The 16,341-nt window shown below is 33.9% G+C and overlaps 2 pseudogenes; both read left to right on the top strand.

The window, feature by feature from the left end:
- Positions 1–5,084: 5,084 nt before the first annotated feature.
- On the top strand, positions 5,085–7,314 carry LOC110258229 (annotated as a pseudogene).
- Positions 7,315–15,034: 7,720 nt separating this feature from the next.
- LOC110258230 lies at positions 15,035–15,941 on the top strand (annotated as a pseudogene).
- The last annotated feature ends 400 nt before the right edge of the window (positions 15,942–16,341 follow it).

Raw genomic sequence — 16,341 nt, 5'->3', positions numbered from 1 at the left:
AGAGGATAACAGTGAAGACAGTTTTTTTATTCAACCATAAGAATACTGAAATTTTTACTTTCATTGATGATCAGTCTCCAAGATCATTACAGGACTGATACCTATGCTCCCATAAAATACATCTCACATCAAGAGAAACCAGCCAAAATAGTTTTTGAGACCCATGTCTAGTAATAATCACTATTATATTGGGTTATATTGCATAACATTTATGAATGGAAGAGGCAACATTTCTAAATTCTACACTATGTTTCTAAGTTTACCTCTATAGAATTCTTGTTACAGATATGTCTGTGTTATTTTTACTTCCATTACATTTCTTTCTCCTCTAATTTATTTGCTAAATTTCTAACAGGGGCACCAGCCGCCCTTCTATGCTGAAATCATAAACATGTTTGTAAATTAAACTCATTTCAAAAAGTTAGACTACATATATGAAGCTATGTTCAAGTAAAAAACATTATGGAGTCAGAAGATGTAGCGTGTGAGTATTTTGTCTATACTTGTTTGTTTATTACTTGGTCACATTGGGCTTGTCACAAAACTTCTATGTTTTTATCCAGTTTTCTTTTATATAAAAAAGAGTAACATCATTCAAAAGGTTTTAAGGATCGGTAAGACATAATATATAGAGATGTACGTGATTAATAAAGCACAATATAAAAACCACTGTAATTATTTTTACTCACTGTAATTATTTTATCACTTAATTATTTTTACTCACTTAATTACTCACTATTATTTTACTCACTGTAATTATTTTTACTCACTGTATTTTTATAGCTTCATATATAAAAAGAGTAACAGTGATGATATTTTAGTTTCAATTCAAAATTGAGAATAGCAGTTGACCTTGGAAACTGATAACTTCTCTTAAGGAGATTTGTTTTGTTTGTCTTATTTTGTTTTTGCGTTTCTGAGCAATTATCAACATAACATTAATTGCTTATGAGATACTCAGAGTCCCTCGGTATTTCATCATTGCTCTAAGAGAAAACTAATTAGCTATCATTCACAACACAGATGAGATGTGTCTCCTTGGTGGATTCTTTTACACAGGTGGAGAAAAAAAAAGTGGTCTCACTAACTGGGGCTATGAACTGGGAATGGTGAGAGGCAGGGGCAGCCTCCTTCCACAAGCATAAAGGTTCACAGTGACAGTTGGTGAAAAATCCAGGGATAGTTCTTCTCTATTTACATAGAATATTCATCTTGCATTTTAGAAAATAACTTTTTCCTTCAAAATTTTTCTTGGCCGAATCATCATCACTGAAAAGTTTACCCAGGTGAATAAGGGTAAGTGGAGGAGAAATCAAGTTGTCTTGGGTAATATAAGCGGCGGTTTCCCAAAATCAACATGATTTGCATACAGCCTCCTGGATTTTATACCAATTAGTCTCTACCATATCATATAGGATATTTATTTATCTCCAAGTTAACATCTTTTGAAATGTAGATCCTATAAATGAGCATAGTTTTACCTCTCTATTCATGTGTTTGTGATTAAATATTTACCCTATAATCTATTCTAACCAACATTTATTAGGAACTTACTAGGTAATTTAAGGAGCATTCATCTAATAAAATGAATATATATCACATTAAAAGAGACAGTGAATTTGTTGGAGGAGTAAAAAGTATGAACTCAGTTTTGAACTCTGATGTGTAAATGAGCTGTAAACCTGTCAGGTGCTGATTTAAGCTTGTGAGTGTTAAATCCTCTGGTAAAACTGCCTATCCGACAGTAGAGAAGGGAAATTGAGTTAGTAAAGATGCAAGGCAAGAGTTACCTTTTCAGAGCTAGTAACTGAAGCTATAAAAATGAAGATCAGTGAAACAAAAAGAAAAGCAGACATTGTTTTAAGAACACTGGAGATGGATGGAGGGAAGGAGAAATGGAGGAGAAGATGCAGTGGAGGAAAGTGAAGGTAAAGAGTGAACTTGAAGTAATGCTGATGAAAGAAATATTCTTATTTGAAAAAGAATAGAATTACTTAAAAAATGAAATATTAGCCAGTACTACTGAATGGCACAGATAAACTCAAGCAGCTAAGATACCTGGGACAATATTTAAGAAATTAAGGCTACCTTTGTCTGCAGATTATAATTTTACTGTAGGGCGTATGAGAAAAGCCAGAATGTTTTTTGAAGATTTGGAGTTGTATTTTAAGAAGAAACTTCTCTTTCAGAGTTTAATAAAAATCAATGTATGAGGGACACAGATTTATTTATTTTTATTTTTATATATATATTTTTTTCATTATAGCTGGTTTACAGTGTTCTGTCAGTTTTCGACTGTACAGCATGGTGACCCAGTTACATACACATGTATTTTTCTCACATTATCACGCTCCATAATAAGTTACTAGATATAGTTCCCAGTGCTACACAGCAGGATTCATTGCTTACCCATTGCAAAGGCAATAGTCTGCATCTATTAACCCCAAGTTCCCAATCTATCCCACTCCCTCCCCCTCCCCCTTGGCAACCACAAGTCTGTTCTCCAAGTCCATGATTTTCTTTTCTTTGGAAAGGTTCATTTGTGCCGCATATTAGACATAGATTTATTTTTAATGTGACTTGTATTCATTGGTAACCTTCTCTATGCCTAAGCCCAGGATGAGTCACTAGGGAGGCAAGTATGAAAATAGCATAGCTTGAAGTGGCTCAAAAATTTGACTGCTATGCTATTATGATTGAGTAGTTGTAGAGACTGAAGAAAACATATACATAAGTAGTAGAAAACCTATATAAAAAACAATGAAAAGATTAATTTGTGGCTAGCAAGATGTTAGGAGACAATAAATAATGTAATCGACAGTACAGATTGTTAGATAATACAACAAAAGAGGTCAATTTCCAGATCTGAGAAAAAAATAAGCCAAAGATAGGTGGCAATACAGAGAAGCTGAAGGTAAAAAGAGTAAATTTGCCTTTTACGAGTAAATGACAGCATTTCAGGTAAAAAAGGAGAGAGGGAAGCAGAAGTTAGACTTAAAATGATTATAGACCAGGTCAGTGGTTCTCAATCAGGGCAACTTACCCCACAGAAGACTTTGGGGAATGCCTGAAAAATTATTTTTCACTCAAGAGTATATTTATAACAATATTTTACTTGAGATTCTATAAGCATTATGATATATCACATTGTGAGAAAGATATATATGATTCTTTGATCATAATCAGTTACTTTATGATTTCTTTGAATTGACCTTAGGATAAATATATCCTCAAACAATTTCAAGATCCATGGCCAATGCTACACCAATGATTTTTAAACTTTTCAACAACTGTATTACATAAATTTCTAGATTCTTGCACAAAATGTATTTTACAAGATATAACTGCTGCTTGTGGATTGAGTCATAATTATAAACAAGGTTTTTTTTCCAATTATTATTTCAGAGATTATGCTTGTTTATAAGGCACCATAAGTTTCTGTGCTAAGTCGGTTCAGACAGCTATGTGATTTTTTTAATTGAGATATAATTGACATATAGCATTATATAGCTTTAGTGTACAATCCAAGGATTCAATATTTGTATATACTGTAAAATGAGCACCACAATAAGTCTAGTTAACATCCATCATTACACAGTTAAGAAGTTTTTTTCTTATAACTTTTAAGATCTACTTTTAGTAACTTTCAAATATACAACACAGAACTGTTATCTCTAGTCATCATGCTGTGCATGACATCTCCAGGACTTATTTATTTTATAACTGGAAGATTGTACCTTTTGACCACCTTCATTCATTTCACCCACTCCTAGCCCCCCAACAATCTGTTCTGTTTCTATAAGCTCAGGCTTTTTGCTTGTTTGTTTATTTTATATTCCATTGGCATTTTGATAGGGATTGCATTGACTCCATAGATTGCCTTGGGTAGTATAGACATTTAAACACTATTACTGTGCTTCCATGAGCACAGTAGGTCCTTTTTTCCTGCATCCATGGCTTATGGAAGTTCCCGGGCCAGGAATTGAGCCCATGCCACAGCAACAATTCTTGAGCCACTGCAGTGATAACACCAGATCCTTAACCCATTGCACCCCACAAGGGAACTCCCTCTTAATTTTTTTTTTTTTTTTGGTTGATGATAATATCCAGAGTACCTCCTTGGTTAAATTTGCTCCTAGGTATATTATTATTTTTGATGCACTTGTAAATGGGATTGCCATTTCTCTTTAGATTGCAGTAATTTTGACAAATGGAGTTGATAACTGATTGTGGTTTTAATTTGCATTTCTCTGATGATTAGTGATGTTGAGCACCTTTTCATGTACCTGTTAGCCATCTTTATGTCTTCTCTGGAAAATTTTCTCTTCAGATCCTCTGCCATTTTTAAATTAGATTGTTTGGAGTTTTGCCATTAAATTGTATGAGTTCTTTGTATTTTTGTATCTGAACCTGTTACCACATATATGACTCATAAATATTTTGTCCCATTCAGTACGTAACCTTTTCATTTTGTGGATGGTTTCCATTGCCATACAAAAGCTTTTTAGTTTGATGTAGTACCACTTCCTTATTTTTGCTTTTATTGCCTTTGCTTTTGATGTCAAATCCAAAATGTCATCTCCAAGAGTTATGCCAAGGAGCTTACTCCTTTGTTTCATTTTAGAAGTTTTGTGGTTGCAGGTCTTACACTCAAGTCCTCAATTCATTTTTTGTCCATTCACCACACAGGTGACTTTTGGTAATGCCTGGAAACATTTTTGATTGTCACAACTGAGGAGGAAGTGCTACTGGAAAGTAGTGAGTTAGAGAGAGTGATGATAATAACATCCAACAGAGCACAGAACAGCTCCCGTTATACAATATTATCTAAAATGTCAGAAATTCCAAGTTGAGAAACCCTGGATTAGGGGAGTAAAAGAAATTGGCAGAGGAGGTCCCATCGTTACTTAGCGGTTAACGAACACAACTAGCATCCATGAGGACATGGGTTCAATCCCTGGCCTCGCTCAGTGGGTTAAGGATCTGGCGTTACCATGAGCTGTGGTGTAGGTTGCAGACACATCTCGGATCCCGTGTTGCTGTGGTACAGGCCAGAGGCTACAGCTCCAATTGGACCCCTAGCCTGGGAACCTCCATATGCCACAGGTGTGAGCCTAATAAGACAAAAAGACAAAAAATAAAAAAAGTCAGCAGAATGATGGGCTATATCAATGAAGCCCAGAAACAGAAAGTAAGCTATTATTGTTGCAAATGCCTTACACCTCCAACTTCCAATATCCTGACCTTCACTGATAAGAAAGGAAGTACATAGAATTTCATCCAGTTCTTTTATTCTTGATTTTATTTGACCTGAATTCATTGTCATGCATAAGAACATACTGATAAGCGTTTTTCTGAGAAAGCAAGTGGGAAATTATCTGCAAAAAGAGACTGGCACATTGGTGAAGAGAAGGCCCTTTGGAAAGAAAGACCTGGGTATAAATCTTGGTGCTCACTAAAATAAAGTGATGAAGTTGAGAATAATGTTGATATAAATGATGATTCCCTTCATCCTATGATATCCTGTTTCTGAGGTGTAAATTTATATTTCAAGTTTTATTGTAAATATATACAATAACGTAAGAGGAGCAGGTCCATAACAGATTTATACCTTCCTCTGGCTGTTTGGGTAGTAAGAATGGTTACTTGTCCTACCAATAAATTAATTAATTAATTAAAATGTTTAGAGAAGTCCCAGGAATCTTATATTTGAAAATAACTCCAAGAAATGCTTTCTTCAGATAGAATTGGAAATTATCCTCTTTGATTTAATACTAATGACTTTCTTAGTGGAACTGATGTATAATCATATTTTAAAAGATAAAACAAAGTTATTGTTTCAAATTCTTCATTTTTTAGCATGCACTACTATGCTATGCTTTTGGCACAGAGAAAATTCTCCCAGGAACAAATCAGTCACATTAAATGACATTTAATGACATTAAATTGAACAAAGCTCTCTTTTGTATATCTAGAAATTGATGCAAATTTCCAGGTTTTATCAACCAATCTCTCCATTAGAATCCTAATTTGGACATTTCACTTGATATTCAAATATTCATGTAATAATCCATCACTTCTACTATCACGCCTTAAATTTTATATTATCTGCACCATTAAAAAAATTACATTTATGTGTTTGATAATAAAACTGTTATCCCTATCATTACTGTAACACCTGATCTGAATCTGGTAGTGAAGTTTCTGAATATACTCATGTGGCATCTACTGTGTTGATTATTTTATCTTCAGAATTCCTATTGAGAAAAAAAGAAAAAGAATGATCAATGATAGCTACTTTGGTGGATTTCTACTCCTTGGATTCAGAGAACAGCCCCAACTGGAGATGATTATTTCTTGGATTATATTTTTCTTCTACACCATTCCTGGATGGGAAATATAGCCATTGTCCTGCTGTCTTTTCTTGATGACGACCTCCAAACGCCCATGTACTTCTTCCTTAGAAGTTTGGCCATTTTGGATCTCTGTTAGACCACAAATATAGTCCCACAGATGTTGGTCAATAACTGGGGCAAAGACAAAAGAATTACATTTCATGGCTGTGCTTTTCAACTTTTCACTGATGTGGTACTGTGCTCCGTTGAATGTATCCTTCTGGCTGTGATGTCTTATGACCGATTCAATGCTGTCTGCAAGCCTCTGGACGATGTGACCATAATGAAGCCCCGACTTTGTCAGGGCCTTGTAGCCATTGCCTGGGTCGTTGGTGTTGTTAATTGCATGATACTTTCCCCCTATGCCTTGACTCTTCCTCGAGGTGGAAATCACCACCTGGATCACTTTTTCTGTGAAATGTCTGCAGTGATCAAGGTTGCGTGTGTAGACACCACCGCCATGGAGGTAACCACATTTGCCATGTGCCTGATTATGGGTCTTGTTCCTCTTCTTATTCTGGTTTCTTATGGTTTCATTATTGTAGCTGTTCTCAAAATCAAATCTGCAGCAGGGAGGCAAAAGGCATTTGGGACCTGTTCCTCTCACCTCATTGTGGTATCCCTCTTTTATGGGACTGTTATCTACATGTACATCCAGCCAGGAGACAGTCCAAATCAGGATGAGGGTAAACTTCTCAGTGTCTTTTATTCCATTGTTACTCCCGCCATGAACCCACTGATCTACACACGAAGAAATAAGGAGTTCAAAGGGGCCGTAAAGAGACTGATTAGGAAAAAAAAAAGTTCTGCAGAAACAATATACTGATTCTTCCTCTCAGCAATTTTCAATATGGAAGTGTGTCCTTTATAACCTTAAATATAGATATTTCTTTTGTAGACATCACCTGAGAGAAAGAAAATACTCAGAAAACATAATAAAAATTATTATCAAATCCAATACATTTATGTAACAGCGAATATATATTGATACCTGTACAAAAATCCATACTTAAGTTTTAAATTGATATGCCAACACTAAAAACAACTTACATTATGCACTGATTTTTTTAGGTTATATATGTCCCAATTTTACTGACATTCCTCAATTAATTGTAATATTTTCCTTTGATTATGCTAGCTAAATATTCTCATAATTTTAAAGGATAAAAGCTATTCTTTACTGACAGAGGTAAAACCACTATTAACCAAAATGACCGAGAGTCCTAGTTATCGATCATCTTAGTTATACAATGTTAAAATGTCAAAAATTTCTTTCCTCTGCCCATTTATTACTCAAAAAAGAACTCAATTCTGATGATCACAGAGAGAAAAACATTTTATGTCACATGCAAGTAACCATCTTTCTATTAACCAGTGTCATTCTCTTTTCCACTGGTTTTCAAAATCTTTACTGCTTGTTTTTGGGGCCAACATGTGGGTTCCTGAAAAAACTAAATATAGAACTACCATATGATCCAGCAATTCCACTCCTGGGCATATATCTGGAGAAAAACATAATTCGAAAAGATATATTACCCCAATGTTCAGTGCAGCACTATTCATAATAGCCAAGACATGGAAGCAATCCATATGTCCATCAACAGATGAAAGGATAAAGAAGATGTGGTACGTATATATAATAGAATAGTATTCAGCCATAAAAAAGAATGAAATAATGCCATTTGCAGCAACATTGTTGGTCCTAGAAATCACCATGATAAGTGAATCAGAGAAAGACAAATACCATATAAGATCACTAATATGTGATTAAAATGTGATCACTATATGTAATAAAAATGAAACAAAAGAACTTATTCACAAAACAGAAACAGATTCAAAGATTTTGAAACCAAACTTATGTTTACCTAAGGGAAACTCTGAAGGAAGGGATAAATTAGGAATTTGGGATTAACCTATATATACTTTTATATATAAAATAGATAAGTAATAAGTACCTCCTGTGTAGCACAGGGAAATCTACTCAGTACTCTGATATAACTTATATGGGAAAAGAATCTGAAAAAGAATGGATATGTGTATATGTGCAACTGATTCACTTTGTTGAATACCTATAAATAAGTCAACTATACTCCAATAAAATTTTTTAAAGAAAGAATGTCACATTTTCCAGGAATTCCAACATCCAAAGAATAAATGTTAAAGAGAAACAAAAAAGAGAAGAGAAAAAAAAGAAGAAAGGAGGTTACTAAAAGTATAAAAGGGAATTTTTTAGACTAAAAAAACATGAATGTACAGCTGAAAGAACTGTTGTACAATAAACTTTGATGTAAAACCTGGATCAAGTTTTAGAAAAATCTATTCAGAGATACTTGAAGCATTCCCTTCTGATTATAATCCTCATCCTTCCCACCTAGCAGCAATCATTCTTAAATATATAGATTTCAATTTCTTCCCTTGGTTTATATAGTTTACCTAAGTATGCACTTTTAAATAATGCTATAACTTTAATATTTTTAAAATTTTGTATAATTGTATCCTGTGGTGCCTGACTTCTTTCAAATGCCATATTTTTAAGATTCACCCATGTATCAGTACTTGTTCATAAAAATTATAGTTTTCATAACATAATTATATATTATGTAATATATAATATATTATCAATATAATATTAATACATAAATATAAAAATATATGTATTAATATTAATATATGTTTCAAAGCTCTTTTATGAGTTTTCCTCCTAAATATTTGATATTTGTAATTTTATTATAAGTTGCATCTTTAAATGTTAATTTTGTTTTTAACTATGACATATTAAAATAAAACTAAACTCATATATTGGCATTGTATTTAGGTTTTACCAAACATACTTAGTAATTCTAATAATTTATTCATAGAATATTTTAGGTTGTCTAAATATACACAGTATTATCATTAACAATGTTTTATTTTTTCCTTTTCAACCTATGAAACTTTTATTTCTTCTATATAACTTACTGTACAAGCTAGGTCTGTGGATTGATGAACAAATAGTGTGTGTGAGCAAACTTGTCTTGTTCTAAATATCAAAGGGAGAGTTTTCATTATTCCACTATTACCGCATAATAAATGTTAGATTTTCTGTGGTCACTTTATATCAGATGTATATTCCTTATGTTCCTTATATTCTAAGCAAACATTACTATCAAATGACTTCCTACCAAATGACTTTGCTAAGCAAACATTAATTCTAATAATTTATCTGTATATCCTTTATATTTTTAAATATATTTTATCATGCTATGTGCTAATAATGACAAATTATCTCTCCCTTTCTAATACTTTCTTCTTAGTTTTATTTTCTTTTTGCATTGGCCAGGTTCTCCACTAGAATAATCCAGTAGAATAATAACTAGAAGTGATTATTTTTTTCCCATTCACTTATGTGAGAGTAAAGTTTCAATATTTCACCTTTGAATTTAATGATTTGCTATAGGTTTGTGTTAAAGACTTTTTTATTAATAAAACATAGAGTTCCCAGTGTGGCTCAGCATTTAATGAACTCAACTAGTATTCATGAGGAGGCAGGTTCAATCCCTGGCCTTGCTTAGTGGGTTAGGGATCTGGCATTGCCGTGAACTGTGGTGTAGGTAGCAGATCCGGCTTGGATCTGGCATTGCTGTGGCTGTGGTGTAGGCCAGCAGCTACAGTTCTGATATGACCCCTAGCCTGAGAACCTCCACATGCCACAGGTGTGGCACACACACACACAAAATAGACTTTTTTTTATTAAAAAATAGATTTGTATAAGGTGACAAAATTTTTTCATGTTTTAATCTTCCCCTTATAAAGGTGATCATATGATTTTTTCTGATTTTATTCAATCAATGTGGTGAATCATATTACTTGATTTCAAATATTAAGACTTCTCTTGCTTTTGTGTAATAAATACAACTTTGTCATAATACATTTTCTTTGTTACGCATCATAGGATTCCTTTCATAGATGGCTGATAATTTCACCTGATTAATATTTTACTGAAGTCAAGTAGTTTCAAAATGTGATCTTAGTTTTTAGACATGCCTTTCTTTCATTTACGTTTCATTGTTTTAGTTATATTTACATATGAACTCCAATAATATATACTTTACTATCCTAAAAAGTTTAATAACTATTATTTTCTTACTTTTTAAATACTTTTGTTTATTTCATTTTTATTTTATTCAACTTTTGTGTGTGTGTGTCTTTTTAGGGCCACACCCATGACATATGGAAGTTCCCAGACTAGGGCTTGAATCGGAGCTATAGCTGCTGGCCTACACCACAGCTACAGCAATTCAGGATCCGAGCCATGTCTGCAACCTACGCTACAACTCATGGCAACGCCAAATCTTTAACCAACTGAGCAGGGCCTGGGATCAAACCGGCATCCTCATGGATACTTGTTGGGTTTGTTAACCACTGAGCCACGACAAGAACTCCTATTTCATTCAACTTCTTAATCTTGTCTTCCTTTTACTTTAAGGCTTATTCAGCCCATGTCCAGTCCCCATGTTTTAAAATTTTATTTTATTTATTGTTCTGAGATTTATGCACTATATTATTGTTCATCTCTTTCTGTCACCATGTTTTATAAGTTCTTATAATTCTGTCCTGTGTTTTAATTTAATAGAGCTGGTTATATCCTTAAATTTTCTTTTAAATAAAATATGTACCCAATCCTCATCTCCTGCATAGTAACATTTTATTTATTTTTTATTTTTTATTTTATTTTATTTTTTGTCTTTTGTTCTTTTAGGGCCGCACCAGCGGCATATGGAGGTTCCCAGGCTAGGGGTCTAATCTGAGCTGTTGCTGCCGACCTACACCAGAGCCACAACAACACCAGATCTAAGCCACATCTGCAACCTACACCACAGCTCACGGCAACACCGGATCCTCAACCCACTGAGCGAGGCCAGGGATCTAACCTGCAACCTCATGGTTCCTAGTCGGTTTTGTTTCCTCTGCACCACGATGGGAACTCCCTGCGTATTCACATTTTAAAAGATGACGTGAGCATCCCTCATTTTCTACTTGCTCCTTTTCTGGCCATTTCATGCCCATTTATTATTATTATTTTATAGATCTTGAACTCATTCTTATTATTACTGCATTTAAATAAGTTAGATGTTTTCCTGGACTAACCATTTCCAGAATATTTGTGTTAAGAAAAAAGCAAAGTCATGTTTTAAGCTATTAAGAATGTTCCATCAGACCCAGGGTTGTGTGTATAAGTGAGTTTGGGGGGGTGTTATCATTTTCTGCTATCAACCAAGATTTTCTACTCTAGGTCTAATCACAGCGCAGTTTCACTTACACCCAGTAATGTGACAATTGGATATATCTTTCAAATATAATTTATCTCAGTGGTTTCTTCTGAGCTTCTTCTAGAAATCGTATTAGGTATAAGAACTCTCCCATTGATATGCTTCATTCCTTATTCCTGTTTTTTTTTAATGAGGGCCAGTTTTATCCTAAACTGTATTCAAAGAGAGAAAATGTGGATTCTTTGAGCTATTTATAACAGCGGGCATGCTTCTCTTGCATTGTTCCACGCCTCCTTGGCCTTCACTAATTTCATAATATTCTTCTATTTTAAGCTCTATGTTTCAGAAGTCAGAGTTTTAAACGAAATTTGCATTTAATTTTAATTTTTCCTATTGTTTGAGGTGATTTCTGAGAGAAGAAAAAGTAATGGTTTTTCACCATACTAATAACAGAATTTTAACCTGTGGTTATAAATCAACTCTAGGATTGCTGACATAGCTTACATTCTCTGCTGCCATTACTAAAACTATTCAACAGTAAAAACTGCTGAAAAAATGGCAATTTCCAGGGAGTACATAATTGACCAATGTGCCCTCAATGGCAGTAACAAGCAAAAGTTTAAATAATAAATTATGGCTTTTCAAGCATAAGTTTATCAAATGATTATCACCATAATTCTGTCACTCTTTCTCCCTGTGGTAGCGAGTCTGGTACACTGCTATGGGGCCATTTATTGCTAAAGATGCCATTCTTTGCCAAAATCAGCTATATCAGTGTTATTGAAATATATTTGAAAGTTTAGGTTATACAAATTGATGTGATAGAAAAGATTTAAAATTACGTTATATGCAGGTTTGTGTGTCTCATCTGTACTGTTCATTACCTCTGTTGCCTTGTGATAATCTGTAACTTCTAGACAAGCAATGTTTTTCCATATAAAGTGGAATAATAACAGCATCAATAAAAATATTTTATTGATGAAACTAAGTATGAAAACGTATTTTGACTTGTTAAAAGTGTTGTAACTATTTATTTAATATTATGAATATTCATTATTCATAATTATATTAATATTAATCTTATATTAATATTACTTATAATAAGTATGATGGTTTTAATTTCCACATAAAGTTGAAAAGGAGTTGGTTAACTATGGGAATTTCTCCTGGGAGATTTTTTTTAATGATCTTCCTTGGATAATTTTACAATAGAAATTAATTGCTAATAGGTAACCCAGTGTCCCAAAGGTCTTCCCAGACTCAACAAATTTAATCACTGCTGGTTGGGGAAGACTACTTGTTATCTTTCACATTTAAGATGTTTTCTCTGAAACGTATAAATAGAAAGGTTCTTCTTGAATCAGTACATGAACTGTGAAAGATGAGTCAGGAACCACCTCCTGCCACAATCATGTAGGATCTCAATGGCAAGTGAGAGGAATGGTATAATGGTATAAGTAATGAAGAATTTTATTCTCAGTCTTATTTCTTTTTTTAGGCTGCACCCACAGTATGGACCTTCCCAGGCTTGGACCAAACCCGAGCCACAGAAGTGACAATGCCGAACCCTTAACTGCTGGGCTGCAAGGAAACTCTCTCAGTCTATTTAGATAAAGAAAAAAGAAGCATTTTCTACTTTAGAAAAGTTAGAGGTATTTTTCTCCTGAAGATCTTTGGTTATATCACCACAGAAAAACTCACTAAGCTTAATTAGGGTAAGTGGAGAAAGAAATTATGTGGCCTTTAAAATATTTTACAAGATTCTCAAATTTAAAGAAATTTGCATAAAAGCATCTGGCTTTTATATCAATCTTCTTGCCTTTAAGATTTAAGATACATATTAAATCCTAAGTTGATTTCACATGAAAATGTATATCTGTATTTTTAATTTCTATCCCCAAAATTCATAAATTCATTTTAGCAAACATTTGTTAAGACCTTAGGAGATACTTTATGAGGCAGCTACAAGAATTAAAAGATTATAAGTATGTGAAAAAAGAGTTAACATTTGTTCTAAGAGATAAATATAATGAATTCAATTCTGTATATATTTGATATGGGGGTAAAACCCAGTGGAAATGCCCACAGAAGTAGCTGAAATTGTAAATGTGACACTGCAAAAGAGGAGTAGACTAGAAAAAACAGAATTCTTAGTTATGTGTGCAAAATTAGTAACTAAAGTCATGGAGGTAGAGGAAATATGGGAAAGACAGGATCCCATTAGAAAACTGCACATAGATTCAGGGAGAAAGGAGGAAAGGAATGGAAGTTGCAGTGGGAGAAATGCTAGTGAAAAACTGAAAAGAATTATTTATGAAGGCAGAGAGAAAGTCTAATATAGAAGATATAAAGCTGCCATAGGGAATTCAAACAGAAAATAATTTCGAAGAGACCACTGGTTTAGAAAACAGAAATTCATTTGCGTGCTTGAAAGACTTTGTTAATAGAGTATTTGGCTTGAGCTTGAAAAAAGACACTAGATCTTTTTAGATATGAAAGGAAAGATACAGACGCTGTCATCAAAGTTTCTTTTAACAAATATCAAATGTTTACAGATTTTTTTCTGTGCTAATCCTAAGTCACTAGGGATATAAACAAAATAATTACACAATTCTCCCTCCTGAAGTGCTTTAACATTTAAATGCATGAGTAGTAGAACTTGGGTTTTTGTAAGATGAGGGAAAGAATGCAAATGAATATTAGAGATCAAATATAAAATTAAGAAATGGGTACATTTTTAAAGAATTACTCCCATAGGAAATAGTAGAAGATGGAATCAAAAGTACAGATGAAAAGAACAGTATCTTCGATGACAGGAAGGACGCTGGTTCTGGGAAAGGGTGGAAAAAGGCAAAAAAAAAAAAAAATTCAAAATACAAAATTTTAGTTGAAAGGTAAGAGTTTAAATTTTAAAATAAAATATCAGAAGATTGATATGGCAGAGTGAAAATGGATAGCAAGATTGAACCTTTGCAGTTTAAATATTAGAAAAAAAGGCATAGGGGTTAGAAAACCTTCATTTTCTATGAACTCTTGGATAAAGGGGGCAATAATTTGTTACAGATTCCCAACCCTCCTCTCCAGCATCCTGATTTATAAAGGGAAGTCCAACAGGTTTTATTTAGCCATTTTCCCCAGGATTTTCCTCTGAGGCTTTTGCAGTTTTTTGCCTAGACAAAGTAATTGAGAGTATGGACTCTGTAGACAAATTGCCCTTGAAATAAATTTTATACCTAACTGGATAAACAAAAAAATAGAATAATTACGAGATATAAAATATGGATCTTTTTATTACACCATGTTTTTCTGAGCAATATATACCAGTAATATTGTTTTAAAATATACTCACTGTGGCTTCCAATGTGTTGATATTTTATTTTCACAGCTGATATTAATAGGGAGATGATAAATGATAGCTACTTTGGTGGATTTATACTCCTTGGATTTCCAGGGCAGCCTCAACTGGAGATGATCATCTCTGGGGTTGTCTTTTTCTTCTACACTATTGCCTTGATGGGAAATATCGCCATCATTGCGCTGCCATTACTAGATGAACGTCTCCAAACTCCCATGTACTTCTTCCTTAGAAGTTTGGCCATTTTGGATCTCTGTTATACCTCAAATATAGTCCCACAAATGTTGGTCAACGTTTGGGGTAAAGACAAAAAAATCTCCTTTGGTGGCTGTGCCTCTCAACTTTTCATCGATGTGACATTATGCACAGTTGAATGCATGCTTCTGGCTGTGATGTCTTATGACCGATTCAATGCTGTCTGCAAGCCTCTACACTATATGACCATAATGAACCCCAACTCTGTGGAGGCCTGGTGGCCATGACCTGGGTAATTGGTATCATTAATTGCATGATACTGTCTCCCTATGCTATGAGTCTTCCTCGATGTGGGAACAACCACCTGGATCACTATTTTTGTGAAATATCTGCAATGGTCAAAATTGCATGTGTGGACACAACAGCCATGGAAGAAACCGTATTTGCATTGTGTTTTTTTATTTTCCTCACACCACTTCTTCTCGTTCTGGTTTCATATGGCTTCATTGCTGTAGCTGTGCTCAAGATCAAGTCTGCGACAGGAAGGCAAAAAGATTTGGGACCTGTTCCTCTCACCTCATTGTGGTATCCATCTTCTATGGGACTGTTATCTACATGTACATCCAGCCAGGAGACAGTCCAAATCAGGATGAAGGTAAACTTCTCAGTGTCTTTTATTCCATTGTTACTCCCAGCTTGAACCCACTGATCTATACACTAAGGAATAAGGAGTTCAGGGGGCCATGAAGAGGCTCATTGGAAAAGAAAAAGATTCTGGAGAAACAATAGGACACTAACATCTTTTCACAAGGCATTTCCAATAAAGAAATTGGCCTCATATAATTTTTAAATCATTGTCAATTTATTTGAGTAGTAATCATCACCTGAAAGCAAAAATAATGCCTAAAAATTTTCCTTATATTTTAGTGTCAGTGTCCCATATTGCCAAGGATTGATTCTAAACTAAAAATGTCTTTCAAAGGCACCACCTAATGTCTAAATCGTACATGAAAAGATGCTCAGTATCACCAATTATTATAGAAATGCAAATAAAAACTGCAATAAGGTATCACCTCACACCAGTCAGAATGGCCATCACTTTTTTCTGTTTTCTTTTAGGGCTGTACACGCGGCATACATAGGGTTG

The sequence above is a fragment of the Sus scrofa genome, unplaced genomic scaffold, assembly GCF_000003025.6.
Source record: "Sus scrofa isolate TJ Tabasco breed Duroc unplaced genomic scaffold, Sscrofa11.1 Contig1608, whole genome shotgun sequence".
In the NCBI taxonomy this organism is placed as follows: domain Eukaryota; kingdom Metazoa; phylum Chordata; class Mammalia; order Artiodactyla; family Suidae; genus Sus; species Sus scrofa.
Note: the sequence above shows the minus strand (reverse complement) of the source record. Positions and strands in the feature narration are given on the sequence as shown.